General features: G+C 54.1%; 2 protein-coding genes across 3 annotated transcripts in view; one reads left to right on the top strand and one right to left on the bottom strand.

The window, feature by feature from the left end:
• LOC144952211 (lysophosphatidic acid receptor 6-like) overlaps positions 1 to 5579 on the bottom strand; it is a 39312-nt gene extending 33733 nt beyond the window's left edge. For both annotated transcript variants that reach the window (XM_078882622.1, XM_078882621.1), the window contains exon 1: positions 5079 to 5579. The gene's annotated coding sequence lies outside the window, so the exon portion shown is untranslated. The remainder of the gene's footprint in view (positions 1 to 5078) is intronic.
• Positions 1 to 16171, top strand: part of LOC144952144 (retinoblastoma-associated protein-like) — a 194877-nt gene that overhangs the window by 154730 nt on the left and 23976 nt on the right. The window lies entirely within an intron of this gene.

The following is a 16171-nucleotide window of genomic DNA, read 5'->3' as shown; positions in this document are numbered from 1 at the left end:
TCTGCGCGAGTCTCTGGATCTCTGAGTCTCTGGATCTCTGAGTCTATGGATCTCTGCGCGAGTCTCTGGATCTCTGAGTCTATGGATCTCTGCGCGAGTCTCTGGATCTCTGAGTCTCTGGATCTCTGCGCGAGTCTCTGGATCTATGAGTCTCTGGATCTCTGAGTCTATGGATCTCTGCGCGAGTCTCTGGATCTCTGAGTCTATGGATCTCTGCGCGAGTCTCTGGATCTCTGAGTCTATGGATCTCTGCGCGAGTCTCTGGATCTCTGAGTCTATGGATCTCTGCGCGAGTCTCTGGATCTCTGAGTCTCTGGATCTCTGAGTCTATGGATCTCTGCGCGAGTCTCTGGATCTCTGAGTCTATGGATCTCTGCGCGAGTCTCTGGATCTCTGAGTCTCTGGATCTCTGAGTCTATGGATCTCTGCGCGAGTCTATGGATCTCTGAGTCTATGGATCTCTGCGCGAGTCTCTGGATCTCTGAGTCTATGGATCTCTGCGCGAGTCTCTGGATCTCTGAGTCTCTGGATCTCTGAGTCTATGGATCTCTGCGCGAGTCTATGGATCTCTGAGTCTATGGATCTCTGCGCGAGTCTCTGGATCTCTGAGTCTATGGATCTCTGCGCGAGTCTCTGGATCTCTGAGTCTATGGATCTCTGCGCGAGTCTCTGGATCTCTGAGTCTATGGATCTCTGCGCGAGTCTCTGGATCTCTGAGTCTATGGATCTCTGCGCGAGTCTCTGGATCTCTGAGTCTATGGATCTCTGCGCGAGTCTCTGGATCTCTGAGTCTATGGATCTCTGCGCGAGTCTCTGGATCTCTGAGTCTATGGATCTCTGCGCGAGTCTCTGGATCTCTGAGTCTATGGATCTCTGCGCGAGTCTCTGGATCTCTGAGTCTATGGATCTCTGCGCGAGTCTCTGGATCTCTGAGTCTATGGATCTCTGCGCGAGTCTCTGGATCTCTGAGTCTATGGATCTCTGCGCGAGTCTCTGGATCTCTGAGTCTATGGATCTCTGCGCGAGTCTCTGGATCTCTGAGTCTATGGATCTCTGCGCGAGTCTCTGGATCTCTGAGTCTATGGATCTCTGCGCGAGTCTCTGGATCTCTGAGTCTATGGATCTCTGCGCGAGTCTCTGGATCTCTGAGTCTATGGATCTCTGCGCGAGTCTCTGGATCTCTGAGTCTATGGATCTCTGCGCGAGTCTCTGGATCTCTGAGTCTATGGATCTCTGCGCGAGTCTCTGGATCTCTGAGTCTATGGATCTCTGCGCGAGTCTCTGGATCTCTGAGTCTATGGATCTCTGCGCGAGTCTCTGGATCTCTGAGTCTATGGATCTCTGCGCGAGTCTCTGGATCTCTGAGTCTATGGATCTCTGCGCGAGTCTCTGGATCTCTGAGTCTATGGATCTCTGCGCGAGTCTCTGGATCTCTGAGTCTATGGATCTCTGCGCGAGTCTCTGGATCTCTGAGTCTATGGATCTCTGCGCGAGTCTCTGGATCTCTGAGTCTATGGATCTCTGCGCGAGTCTCTGGATCTCTGAGTCTATGGATCTCTGCGCGAGTCTCTGGATCTCTGAGTCTATGGATCTCTGCGCGAGTCTCTGGATCTCTGAGTCTATGGATCTCTGCGCGAGTCTCTGGATCTCTGAGTCTATGGATCTCTGCGCGAGTCTCTGGATCTCTGAGTCTATGGATCTCTGCGCGAGTCTCTGGATCTCTGAGTCTATGGATCTCTGCGCGAGTCTCTGGATCTCTGAGTCTCTGGCTCGTTATGCGAGTCTCTGGATCTCTGTGCGAGGGGGAGGGTGGAAGGAGAGACAAAGGCGGCCGGGCGAGGGGGCGGGTGTCGTTCTGGCCACCCCCACGCCCTCGTGTGTCCGTGCCGGCCTTCGTCGGTGCTGCTACGGCACTCGCTCAGAGGGACAGTCTGTTCAAGGCTGATGTAGGACAGGGGTGGGGGTGGGTGGGGGTGTGTGTGTATGTGTGTGGATGTGTGTCTGGGTTGTGTGTGTGTGTGGTTGTGTGTGGGTGGTTGTGTGGGTGTGTGTGGATGTGTGGGTGGGTGTGTGGATGGTGTGGATGTGTGTGTGTGGTTGTGTGGGTGTGTGGATGTGTGTGTGTCTGGGTTGGTGTGTGTGTGTGTGTGGTTGTGTGTGTGTGGTTGTGCGGGTGTGTGTGTGGTTGTGCGGGTGTGTGTGTGTGGGGAGCGGTAGTGTAGTGGTTAGCGCGCTGCGCTACGAACCTAACGACCCGAGTTCGATTCCCGCTCACGGCCAACACCAGTGACGATTATCTGAACCGGTCCTGGGCCTCCCCTAGGTCGACTCAGCCTCAAATTTGTACCTGGTACGGTGTGTAAACATCGCCACTGGGGAGACAAAGGTGGTTGGGCGTGGTGCTGGCCACCCACCCCCTCGTGTACCGTTCCGGCCTTCATAGGTGCTACTGCTACTCGCTAACAGCACTTGCCCCTACAGTCTGTTCAGGCTATACGGGGGATCTTTCTCTTTGTGTCTGTGTGTGTGGTTGTGTGTGTGGGTGTCTGTGTGTGTGTCTGTGTGTGGGTGTGTGTGTGTGGGGGTGTGTGTGTGTGGGTGGGTGTGTGTGTGTGGGGGTGTGTGTGTGTGGGTGTGTGTGTCTGTGTGTGGGTCTGTGTGTGTGTGTGGGGGTGTGTGTGGGTGTGTGTCTGTATGTGTGTGGGTGTGTGTCTGTATGTGTGTGGGTGTGTGTGTGTCTGTGTGTGTGTGGGTGTGTATGTCCTGTGCACCGCATGTTGTAGCTGTGTGGAGCGAATTCATTCCTCCGAACACTCACAACACGCAACGCAACACGAGACGCAACACGCAAGACGCGACACGCAACACAACACAAGACACGCAACACACCACAACACAAGACGCGACACGCAACACAACACAAGACACGCAACACAACACAAGACGCGACACGCAACACAACACGACACAACACAAGACGCGACACGCAACACAACACAAGACACGCAACACAACACAAGACGCGACACGCAACACGACACGAGACACGAGACGAGACGCGAGACTGATCAAATCACGAATCGGGTCTCGGGATCGACTGCACCGATGCACCGCAGCGCAGCAGCAGAATCCCCCTCTGAACGAGCACCGCCCCCCCCCCTGTTCACGGCCTAACGGCGGCCATCCATAGAGCCCAATGTGTCGTGAATAGTGAAGTGTATTGTAGTGTAGTGTGTAGTAGTGTATAGTAGGGTGTAGTAGTGTATAGTAGTGTATTGTAGTGTATAGCAGTGTAGTGTAGTGTATAGTAGTGTAGTGTGTAGTAGTGTATAGTAGTGTGTAGTAGTGTATAGTAGTGTATAGCAGTGTAGTGTATAGTGTAGTATATAGTAGTGTATAGTAGTGTAGTATATAGTGTAGTGTATAGTAGTGTATAGTGTAGTGTATATTAGTGGTGTATAGTCGTGTCGTGTATAGCAGTGTAGTGTATTGTGGTGTAGTGTATAGTGTAGTGTATAGGTCAGGGGTCGGCAACCAAAATAACAAGAAGAGCCATTTCTTTCCAATTCGGTACAAAATTCAGTATTTCAAGAGCCGCAATGCATCTATGTACATACTGTACATATTGTCAAGAAGCAGCCCGTAAAGAGCCGCATGCGGCTCCGGAGCCGTAGGTTGCCGACCCCTGGTATAGGTAGTGTATAGTGTAGTGTATAGGTAGTGTATAGTGTAGTGAATAGCAGTGTATAGTTGTGTAGTGTATAGGTAGTGTGTAGTGTATAGTGTAGTGTATAGGTAGTGTATAGTGTAGTGAATAGCAGTGTATAGTTGTGTAGTGTATAGGTAGTGTGTAGTGTATAGTGTAGTGTATAGCAGTGTATAGTGTAGTGTATAGCAGTGTCTCGTTGTGTAGTGTGTAGTGTAGTGTATAGTAGTGTAGTGTATAGTGTATAGCAGTGTGTATAGTGTAGTATATTGTAGTGTGTAGTGTATAGCAGTGTCTAGTTGTGTAGTGCCTCCATAGAGCCCCATGCGTTCGCTTACCGACCATCCCCCCCCCGTTTGCAACGTCTGTTGTAGGTGCAGTAAATATGAATGAATGCATCGATTAGCCACGGTTCTTTTAATAGCACGCGTTTACAATGTTATCGGCATTTGCATGTTAGTCATACACATTGTTTAGAGATATGATAAGACTTTTCTCTGGGTGAAAAGGGGGGTAGGTGGGGAGTAACTTTAGGTGCGATTTAATCATTTAGCCGTGTACCGCCCCCCCCCCCCCCCAGACTCGCTTAGCCACCAAACTCACCTCGAACGGTCTCGTGGAACCGATTACTGTCGTTAGGTGGTGGTGGTGGTGGGGTGGTGGTGAGGTGGTGGTGGGGTGGTGAGGTGGTGGATGATGGTGGTGGTGGTGAGTGGTGGTGGTGGTGGTGAGTGGTGGTGGTGGGGTGGTGGTGATGATGGTGGGGTGGTGGTGATGATGGTGGTGGGGTGGTGATGGTGGTGGTGATGATGTGGTGAGTGGTGGTGATGATGGTGGTGGTGATGTGGTGATGGTGGTGGTGATGTGGTGAATGGTGGTGGGGTGGTGGTGATGGTGGGTAGTGGTGATGGTGGGTGGTGGTTGTGGTGGGTGGTGGTGATGGTGGTGGGGTGGTAGTGAGTGGATGGTGGTGGAGGTAGTGGTGGTGGGTGGAGGTGGTGGGTGGTGAGTGGTGTTGGTGAGTGGATGGTGGTGAGTGGATGGTGGCGAGTGGTGAGTGGATGGTGGTGGTGGATGAGTGGTGTTGGTGAGTGGTGTTGGTGAGTGGTGGTGAGTGGTGTTGGGGAGTGGATGGTGGTGGGTGGATGAGTGGTGGTGAGTGTTGGTGAGTGGTGGTGGGTGGATGAGTGGTGAGTGTTGGTGAGTGGTGGTGAGTGGATGGTGGTGAGTGAATAGTGGTGGAGTTCTCCAGCCTACTGCTGCGCTTGTGTTGAATATCAAAATCCTCACAGTTCACAGCGCAGGCAAATCGCACCGCGTTCGCGACGCTGCAAACCACGCACGGAGCAGGCGTTTTGTGTTCGTTACTCACCGCTCCTTACTTTTCCCTCTGGCTTCTTGCTGCTGCTGCTCCCTTGGCTGACAACTCACGGCAAACTCCGAACCCCCCCCTCTCCTCTCTCTCTCTCGCTCTCACACTCAACTCTCTCCCCCGACACTGGATGGTTCCTTCGCTCAGTTACGTTTCCCCTCCTCTGGTTTGTCGTCGTCGTTTTCAAATCTTCGATCGCCGTTATTGTAATCCAAGCGGGGCCGCTACGGTTCCCTTGAATGCAGTGCAGTGCTCCTTGTCTTGCTTAAGACGTTACAACCATCACCACCATCATCACCACCAGCATCACCATCATCACCAGCATCACCGTCAGTAGTTTTAGTTGTCAGTAGAAAGCTTCAAGGGGTCGAGAAGCTCCCTCCCTGGGTTCTATTGTGAGTGAGAGAGAGACTGTGAGAGAGCGAGAGACACACGTCTTGACTGCTGCTGCTTGCTCTACCACTGATTCCCACCACGAGCAGTGTGGATCGTCGGTTTTAAACACGGCCCCTCCCCCTCCACCCGTGCCTCAAGCCTCCACCCACCCCGACAACACCCCCACTACCACCACCGCAAAAGCCAGCCTCGCTGGCTTGCCTGGCGGGTGGAGGGGGCTGAATGTGTGTGTGTCTGTCTGTGGGGGATGCATGCTTTAGTGGCCGCCTGGTTAACTGGCAATATGGCTGGGTGGTTAACTGGTCGTATGGCTGGGTGGTTAACTGGTTGTATGGCTGGGTGGTTAACTGGTCGTATGGCTGGGTGGTTAACTGGTTGTATGGCTGGGTGGTTAACTGGTAGTATGGCTGGGTGGTTAACTGGTCGTATGGCTGGGTGGTTAACTGGTCGTATGGCTGGGTGGTTAACTGGTCATATGGCTGGGTGGTTAACTGGTCGTATGGCTGGGTGGTTAACTGGTTGTATGGCTGGGTGGTTAACTGGTCGTATGGCTGGGTGGTTAACTGGTCATATGGCTGGGTGGTTAACTGGTCGTATGGCTGGGTGGTTAACTGGTCGTATGGCTGGGTGGTTAACTGGTCGTATGGCTGGGTGGTTAAATGGTCATATGGCTGGGTGGTTAACTGGTTGTATGGCTGGGTCGTTAACTGGTTGTATGGCTGGGTGGTTAACTGGTCGTATGGCTGGGTGGTTAACTGGTTGTATGGCTGGGTGGTTAACTGGTTGTATGGCTGGGTGGTTAACTGGTTGTATGGCTGGCTGGTTAACTGGTTGTATGGCTGGGTGGTTAACTGGTTGTATGGCTGGGTGGTTAACTGGTTGTATGGCTGGGTGGTTAACTGGTCGTATGGCTGGGTGGTTAACTGGTTGTATGGCTGGGTGGTTAACTGGTTGTATGGCTGGGTGGTTAACTGGTTGTATGGCTGGGTGGTTGACTGGTAATATGGCTGGGTGGTTAACTGGTCGTATGGCTGGGTGGTTAACTGGTTGTATGGCTGGGTGGTTAACTGGTAATATGGCTGGGTGGTTAACTGGTTGTATGGCTGGGTGGTTAATTAGTAATATGGCCGGGTGGTTAACTGGTTGTATGGCTGGGTGGTTAACTGGTAATATGGCTGGGTGCATAACTGGTTATATGGCTGGGTGGTTAACTGGTTATATGGCTGGGTGGTTAACTGGTTGTATGGCTGGGTGGTTAACTAGTAATATGGCTGGGTGGTTAACTGGTTGTATGGCTGGGTGGTTAACTGGTCGTATGGCTGGGTGGTTAACTGGTTGTATGGCTGGGTGGTTAACTGGTTGTATGGCTGGTTAACTGGTTGTATGGCTGGGTGGTTAACTGGTTATATGGCTGGGTGGTTAACTGGTTGTATGGCTGGTTAACTGGTTGTATGGCTGGGTGGGTAACTGGTTGTATGGCCGGGTGGTTAACTGGTTGTATGGCTGGGTGGTTAACTGGTAATATGGCTGGCTGGTTAACTGGTTGTATGGCTGGTTAACTGGTTGTATGGCTGGGTGGTTAACTGGTTGTATGGCTGGGTGGTTAACTGGTATTATGTCTGGCTGGTTAACTGGTTGTATGGCTGGTTAACTGGTTGTATGGCTGGGTGGATAACTGGTTGTATGGCTGGGTGGTTAACTGGTAATATGGCTGGGTGGTTAACTGCTTGTATGGCTGGTTAACTGGTCATATGGCTGGGTGGTTAACTGGTTGTATGGCTGGGTGGTTAACTAGTAATATGGCTGGGTGGTTAACTGGTTGTATGGCTGGGTGGTTAACTGGTTGTATGGCTGGTGTACTATTTATATGGCCGCCTGGTTAACTGTGTGTATGGCTAGGTGACTTTGGCTGACCGATTAACTGTGTTCATGGCTGTCTGTAGGAGCTGCTGATTAACTGGTTGTGCGGTATGAACGTAAATGTTGACCGGTTGATTGGCGGTACGACCCATTTACTGACGAGCTGGCTGGCTGGCTGACGAATCTACATTGTCGCTTAACTGGTTTTATGGGCTTGACTGTACAGTGTGTGTATATATATATAAAACTTTATAAAAACATATTTTACCACTGAGCAACCACCACCATCATCACCGCTACGACGCTGAATTTCACGGACGATAGCTGCTCCACAAAGTGGCCGCTCATCATCATCATCACCATCATCATCACGTGGACATTTATATTATAATCAACGTCACGCGTTCAGACTGTTTGGCTGCTGCCATCAATTTCCACATGACGACGACGATGATGATGACGACGACGATATGCCACTTCGTATTGTTTCTAACTTACCCTGGTAAAATAGAAACAATACATTCATCTTCTTGGTTCTTTCGGTAAAGTCGCGTAGAAGGGAAATAATAAAATAATAAAAATAAAACATAATAAAATACAATTCCCTTCTACGTGACTTTACCGAAAGAACCAAGAAGATGAATCCCTGCAGTCATCGAAATTTAATACATTTCTCACGTTAACATCATCATCCCCGGCAATTTCTCTTCATGAGCCTTGGGCTACACACATTTCAAACCTTTTTAAAACGGTCTGCCCTCACCAGCAGGCCACGTGCTTTCTCACCTTGATGACGGATGCTTGTGTATTGCGCCCGAAACGTCGCGATGTGTTTAATTTAATTAACAAAAAAGAGTGTGGATTCATACACAGTCACGAAAGCTTCAAATGAAGATGAAATGAAGACACGAAACATTTCGGTTTCGTGTCGCAGCAGATCCGCTGTAGCTGGTTTGTGTGTCTGTGCGTGTATCCTGTGTTTAATTCGTAGTTTAGCTGGTAAAGTTGGCACAGTAGGGGGCACCGGTGGTGCATCAGCCAGTCATCTCGGTCATCTCAGTCAGTCGACCCGCGGCACCTGCTGGGTCTGCCCCGTGACCTCCTCCTGCCAGCGGGCGTTCGACACTTCACGTGGCAGCATCCTGTGTTTAATTCGTAGTTTAGTTGGTAAAGTTGGCACAGTAGGGGGCACAGGTGGTGCATCAGCCAGTCATCTCGGTCATCTCGGTCAGTCGACCCGCGGCACCTGCTGGGTCTGCCCCGTGACCTCCTCCTGCCAGCGGACGTTCGACACTTCACGTGGCAGCATCCTGTGTTTAATTCGTAGTTTAGTTGGTAAAGTTGGCACAGTAGGGGGCACAGGTGGTGCATCAGCCAGTCATCTCGGTCATCTCGGTCAGTCGACCCGCGGCACCTGCTGGGTCTGCCCCGTGACCTCCTCCTGCCAGCGGACGTTCGACACTTCACGTGGCAGCATCCTGTGTTTAATTCGTAGTTTAGTTGGTAAAGTTGGCACAGTAGGGGGCACAGGTGGTGCATCAGCCAGTCATCTCGGTCATCTCGGTCAGTCGACCCGCGGCACCTGCTGGGTCTGCCCCGTGACCTCCTCCTGCCAGCGGACGTTCGACACTTCACGTGGCAGCATCCTGTGTTTAATTCGTAGTTTAGTTGGTAAAGTTGGCACAGTAGGGGGCACAGGTGGTGCATCAGCCAGTCATCTCGGTCATCTCGGTCAGTCGACCCGCGGCACCTGCTGGGTCTGCCCCGTGACCTCCTCCTGCCAGCGGACGTTCGACACTTCACGTGGCAGCATCCTGTGTTTAATTCGTAGTTTAGTTGGTAAAGTTGGCACAGTAGGGGGCACAGGTGGTGCATCAGCCAGTCATCTCGGTCATCTCGGTCAGTCGACCCGCGGCACCTGCTGGGTCTGCCCCGTGACCTCCTCCTGCCAGCGGGCGTTCGACACTTCACGTGGCAGCCTCAAGGTGCACATGGCCTGGCACAAGTGTCGTGGTGACGTCACCGCCACTTAGTGGCGAATGGCGGTTGTTGTTGTTGCATCCTGTGTCCCCACCCCCCGTGTGTCTTGCTGTCCCCCCCCCCTTTCTCTCTGTTCTTTTAAACTTCTCGCACAATCACCGCCACCAACCACTCACCCCCCGGACCCCATGGGAGGTTGTCTGCACTCATCCCCTCCTCCTTGTCTCTCGTCTCTCGCTCCTCACTCCTCGCACCGTCCACGTCTCCACCCTCCCCCCCGCTGGGCCGTTACCATCATCGCCATCATCATCATCACCATCATCATCACCATCATCATCACCATCACCATCATCACCACCATCATCATCACCACCACCATCATCACCACCATCATCACCACCACCACCACCACCATCATCACCACCATCACCACCACCATCACCACCATCACCATCATCACCAAAAAATCGTCACTGATGTTGGCCGTGAGCGGGAATCATCACCAACGCGGATGATTGGAGACTAGTGCCGTTGGAGTGTAGCAGCAGCAGCAGGGGATGTGTGGTGTCAACACCAGGGACTCGTTTTGAGGTCGAGTGGACCTAGGGGAGGCCCATAGCCTTAACTGGCTGTCGGGGCAAGTGCTGTTAGTGAGTAGCACCTGTGAAGATCGGCACTGTGGCACACGAGGGGGTGGTTTGCCAACACTACACGCCGCACCAGGTACTCATTTGAGGCTGAGTCGACCTAGGGGAGGCCCAGGACCGGTTCAGATAATCGCCGCCGGTGTTGGCCGTGAGCGGGAATCGGAAACTCGGGTCGACGGGTTCTTAGCGGAGCGTGCAAACCGCTACACGAACACTCCCCACACGCACACAGACAGACACACACACACACAGACACGCACGCAGACACGCACACACATACAGACACACGCACACACACACGCACGCACACGCACACAGACACGCACACAGACACGCACGCAGACACGCACACACACACAGATACGCACACACACACAGACAGACACGCACACAGACACGCACACAGACAGACACGCACACAGACAGACACGCACACAGACACACACACAGACACGCACACGGACACACACACGCACACACACACGCACATAGACACGCGCACAGAGAAACGCGCACACACCCACAGAAACGCGCGCACACACACACACGCGCACACACACAGACACACACACACAGACACACACACACAGACACACACACAGACACACACACAGACACACACACACAGACACACACAGACACACACACACAGACACACGCGCACACACAGACACACAGACACGCACACAGACACGCACACGGACACACACAGACACACACATAGACACACACAGACACACGCACACACACACAGAGGCACGCACATACTCGCGGACGCGATTACATAAAAATGAAACACACAACAACCCAAAAACACGTTTTTAAAGCTCGTCCGTGCCCTGCCAAGAGACGAGTTGTGAGCATTTCGGCGCGTAGGAGTAGTCCGGGCAGATGGGGGACGTGGAACCATTAGCCATGGGCCTTGCCCGTCTTTGTTGTCTGGGCTGCCGTGGTGGCTAGCAGATGTTAGCTACTTCGCCTGGCATGCAGGAGGTCGTGGGTTCGATCCCGACCCTGACGATGCCTGCTGCTGTGTATTTGGAGTTTGCGTGTCTCTCTCTCTCTGTCATCATCATCACGGTGGCTATGAGATGTTAGCTACCTCGCCTGGAATGGAGGAGGTCGTGGGTTCGATCCCGACCCTGACCATGCCTGCTGTATATTTGGAGTTTGCGTGTCTCTCTCGCTCTGTCATCATCATCACAGTGGCTAGCAGATGTTGACTACCTTGCCTGGAATGGAGGAGGTCGTGGATTCTATCCCAGCCCTGACCATGCCTGCTGTATATTTGGAGTTTGCGTGTCTCTCTCTCTGTCATAATCATCACAGTGGCTATGAGATGTTGACTACCTCGCCTGGTATGCAGGAGGTCGTGGGTTCGATCCCGACCCTGACGCCTGCTGTATATTTGGAGTTTGCGTGTCTCTCTCTCTGTCATCATCATCACAGTGGCTAGGAGATGTTAACTACCTCGCCTGGCATGCAGGAGGTCGTGGATTCGATCCCAACCCTGACGATGCCTGCTGTATATTTGGAGTTTGCGTGTCTCTCTCTGTCATCATCATCACAGTGGCTAGCAGATGTTAGCTACCTCGCCTGGCATGCAGGAGGTCGTGGGTTCGATCCCGACCCTGACGATGCCTGCAGCTGTGTATTTGGAGTTTGCGTGTCTCTCTCTCTCTGTCATCATCATCACGGTGGCTATGAGATGTTAGCTACCTCGCCTGGAATGGAGGAGGTCGTGGGTTCGATCCCGACCCTGACCATGCCTGCTGTATATTTGGAGTTTGCGTGTCTCTCTCGCTCTGTCATCATCATCACAGTGGCTAGCAGATGTTGACTACCTTGCCTGGAATGGAGGAGGTCGTGGATTCTATCCCAGCCCTGACCATGCCTGCTGTATATTTGGAGTTTGCGTGTCTCTCTCTCTCTCTGTCATAATCATCACAGTGGCTATGAGATGTTGACTACCTCGCCTGGCATGCAGGAGGTCGTGGGTTCGATCCCAACCCTGACGATGCCTGCTGCTGTATATTTGGAGTTTGCGTGTCTCTCTCTCTGTCATCATCATCACAGTGGCTATGAGATGTTAGCTACCTCGCCTGGTACGCGGGAGGTCGTGGGTTCGATCCCGACCCTGACGATGCCTGCTGCTGTATATTTGGAGTTTGCGTGTCTCTCTCTCTGTCATCATCATCACAGTGGCTATGAGATGTTAGCTACCTCGCCTGGTACGCGGGAGGTCGTGGGTTCGATCCCGACCCTGACGATGCCTGCTGCTGTATATTTGGAGTTTGCGTGTCTCTCTCTCTGTCATCATCATCACAGTGGCTATGAGATGTTAGCTACCTCGCCTGGCATGCAGGAGGTCGTGGGTTCGATCCCAGCCCTGACGATGCCTGCTGCTGTATTTGGAGTTTGCGTGTCTCTCTCTCTCTGTCATCATCATCATGGTGGCTAGGAGATGATGTCTCATAGTGTATAAATGCTTACCCCGAGCTCTCAATACTCTGATAGTGCGCTGTCTTTGAGTTGTACGCCTTTTGGCGTCATCTGGTCCAACACCAATGGAGACTAGGCTCTAAGAAAAGCTGTCTCGGGTGTGGACCAATCAACTTCAAGGACGGTGCATATCATTATCATGATCAGAGTTGTTTCTTTTTGTTTGCATTTTGACTGCTTGTGTTATGGTTATTGCAAACATGATGCCTTGTATAAAGGTTATTCTTTGGTTCTTTTCGGTTAAGTCACGTCTAAAAATAAAATAATAAATTAAAATAACATATTACGACGTTTCGATTACAACACAAGCAATCATCATCAGGTATAAAAGAAATAGCAACAAAAATCTAACTAGAAAACTATAGACAGACATACAAGCTGACAGACATCAAGATTGTATAAAGGTGTCAGTTTTTGTACCAGTTGAAAGGGCAAAAACCTACTACTACATTTTTCCACTGGTAAAGGAGATGTCTCACAAGATAAATGTAGTTAACGCAGTCGTCACCGGCCGTGTTGTTGGCTTCGTGCGGAGACACAAACGGACCCGGCCCTCAGCCGGGTTCACGGCGCGGTGCCTCGCTAACCGCTGCGCTAACTGCTGCGCCACCCATCACCGCCATCCCCCCCCCCCCGTCACTCGCACACGCGCGTGCACGCACGATCCTACAGAACATGGGATTCTTTTTTAAAATTAAATAAACACGGCGCCCGTACAATGAATTCCCAGGTGTGTGCGCGTGTGGTGGAGGATTTGCCTTGTAGTTAAAGGGAGGGGGGGGGCTCTCTCTCTCTCTTGTTTTTTTCTAAATTGTGTCAAACAAAAGGGCTTCCTTCCTGTCGCAAGGCTCTGTTGTTGGATGGGGCGGTGGGGGGGGGGGCGGTGGGGGGGGGTAGTGGGGGGGGCAGTGAGGCAGTGTGGGGGTTAGTGGGGGGGGGGGTAGTGGGGGGGGGGAGCAGTGGGAGGGGGAGCCAGGGAGGGGAGGCAATGAGAAGGGGAGAAACAGTGAGAAGGGGAGTAGTGGGGGGGCAGTGGTGGGGGGCAGCGGGTGGATGGTAGTGGGGGGTAGTGGGGGGGGGGAGTGAGGCAGTGGGGGGTGGGAGCCAGTGGGAGGGGACGCAGTGGGGAGGAGGGGAGCAGTGGTAGGTGGGGGGGGGCAGTGGTGGGGGGGCAGTGGGGGGGGGGGCAGTGGTGGGTGGGGGGGGGTAGTGGTGGGTGGGGGGGGGCAGTGGTGGTGGTGGGGGGAGGGGAGAGGACACAATGTGAGGGTGGTGGGAAGAGACTCCAAGGGGCCGTGTCTCAAGACGTCCTTCTGTGCTGTGCGGTGGCGCCGTGCCAGAGCTCGCAAACGGGTTTTGATTCCTTACCCGTACCCTACCCGGCCGGGTACGGGTATCGGGTACCTGATTGTGACCTCTGGGATGAAGCCACGTTGCAGGCGCGGGTGGGTTGATTCTAGGAAACTTGAATTGTGAGAAGAGACAAGACGTTGGGAAATGAGTGACAAACGGTGACTCACCAGTGACTCACGGCCTACTCGTACCCGTACCTGGCCGCACCAGGGTCGCAAACTCTCCCACTCACTCGACTCACCCACCCACTAATTCAGCTACTCACTCACTCACCCACCCACTTACCCACTCACTCAACCACTCACTCTCCCACTCACTCGACTCACCCACCCACTAATTCAGCTACTCACTCACCCACCCACGCACTCACCCACGCAGCCACGCACCCACTTATTCACCCACCAACCAGAGGTCGCAAACGGGGTTTGATTCCTTACCCGTACCCGTACCCGGCCGCACCAGGGTCGCAAACGGGTATCGGGTACCCGGTTGCGACCTCTGCACCGTGGTGGTGGCGAGGGAGATGTTGACTACCTCGCCCGGTATACAGGAGGAGGAGGAGTGGGGGGGGGCGGTACCGGTGACTAAACCAACAGGGGCAGAGACATTTTTCGTTCGAATGTCGGTAACAACAACAACAACAGCACCTCGATTATATTTCAAAAGCCGCCAATGCGACCACCATCACCGACAAAGACGGTGATGATGGTCCCTTCATGAATGACGGTCACGGGGGGGGGGGGGGGGGCAGCAGGTTTGCCTGCCCGATGCGCCAACAGCACTTGCCCCAACCATCTGTTGAGGCTATACGGCAGTGTGGGGTGCGGGGTGGAATCTTTGTCTTTTGTTGACGCTGCTGGAAGCGGTGGGTGGACGCCTGCGTTGCTCGGTTTGTGCCGCTGAGCCGAAACATCTGCGGGTGGCCGCCGCCACCGCCGCCGCTGTCCTCATGCTGTTCCCGAGGGGGAGAATCGGGAGGCCTGCTTGCCTTGCCTGCCTGCCTGTGTGCCTGCCTTGCTTGTGTGCGTGTGTGCCTGTGTGTGTGTGTGTGCCTGCGTGCGTGTGTGCCTGTGTGCGTGTGTGCCTGTGTGTGTGTGTGTGTGCCTGCCTTGCCTGCCTGCCTGTGTGCCTGCCTTGCCTGCCTGCCTGCCTGCACGCTTGTCTGTGTGAACTGGTCTCTGTGTGAGTCTACGGGTTTCTGTGTGAGTCTACGGGTCTCTGTGTGAGTCTACGGGTCTCGGTGTATGGGGCTCTGCGTGTGACCCCGTGCGTGTGTGTGCGTGTGCGTGCGTGTGCGTGTGCGTGTGTGTGTGCGGGTGCGTGCGTGTGCGTGCGTGTGCGTGCGTGTGCGTGCGTGTGTGTGCGTGCGTGTGTGTGCGCGTGTGTGCGTGTGCGTGCGTGTGCGTGCGTGTGTGTGCGTGTGTGTGCGTGCGTGTGCGTGTGTGTGCGTGCGTGTGTGTGCGTGTGTGTGCGTGTGCGCGCGTGCGTGTGCGTGTGTGTGCGTGTGCGTGCGTGCGCGTGCGTGCGTGTGCGTGCGTGTGTGTGCGTGCGTGTGTGTGCGTGTGTGTGCGTGCGTGCGTGTGTGTGCGTGCGTGTGCGCGCGTGCGTGTGTGCGCGTGCGTGTGCGTGTGTGTGCGTGCGTGTGTGTGCGTGCGTGTGCGTGCGTGTGCGCGCGTGCGTGCGTGTGCGTGCGTGCGTGTGCGTGTGTGTGCGTGCGTGTGTGTGCGTGTGTGTGCGTGCGTGCGTGTGCGTGCGTGCGCTGCGTGTGTGTGTGTGCGTGCGTGTGTGCGTGCGTGTGTGTGCGTGCGTGTGTGTGCGTGCGTGTGCGGAGCACATTCGGTTCACCAGGGCTGCACTGACCCCCACGCTGTGCTTCCTTCTCTGCGCCCGCCCCCCCCTCCTGCCATACGCCGTCACGTGTACTACTCACGCAGAGACCCATGGACCCCCTCCCCTCCCTCGCTCCCATAGAGACCCATGGACTCCCCCCCACCCACCCACACACGCACCCACTCACACACACCTACCTACCCACACACACACACACACCCATCCACACACCCACACACACCCACCCACATACCCACCCACCCATAAACCCACCCACACATCCACACACTCACCCACACACCCACCCACACACGCACACCCCTACCCACCCACACACACCCATCCACACACACACACACCCACACGCCCAGACACCCACCCACACGCCCAGACACCCACCCACACACACCAACCCACCCACACACCCACCCACACACCCACACACCCACCCACACACGCACACACCTACCCACCCACACACACCTACCCACCCACACACACCCACACACACCTACCCACACACAC

Source organism: Lampetra fluviatilis, chromosome 66 (assembly GCF_964198595.1).
Source record: "Lampetra fluviatilis chromosome 66, kcLamFluv1.1, whole genome shotgun sequence".
NCBI lineage: Eukaryota > Metazoa > Chordata > Hyperoartia > Petromyzontiformes > Petromyzontidae > Lampetra > Lampetra fluviatilis.
This window is presented reverse-complemented; position numbering and strand designations above follow the sequence as displayed.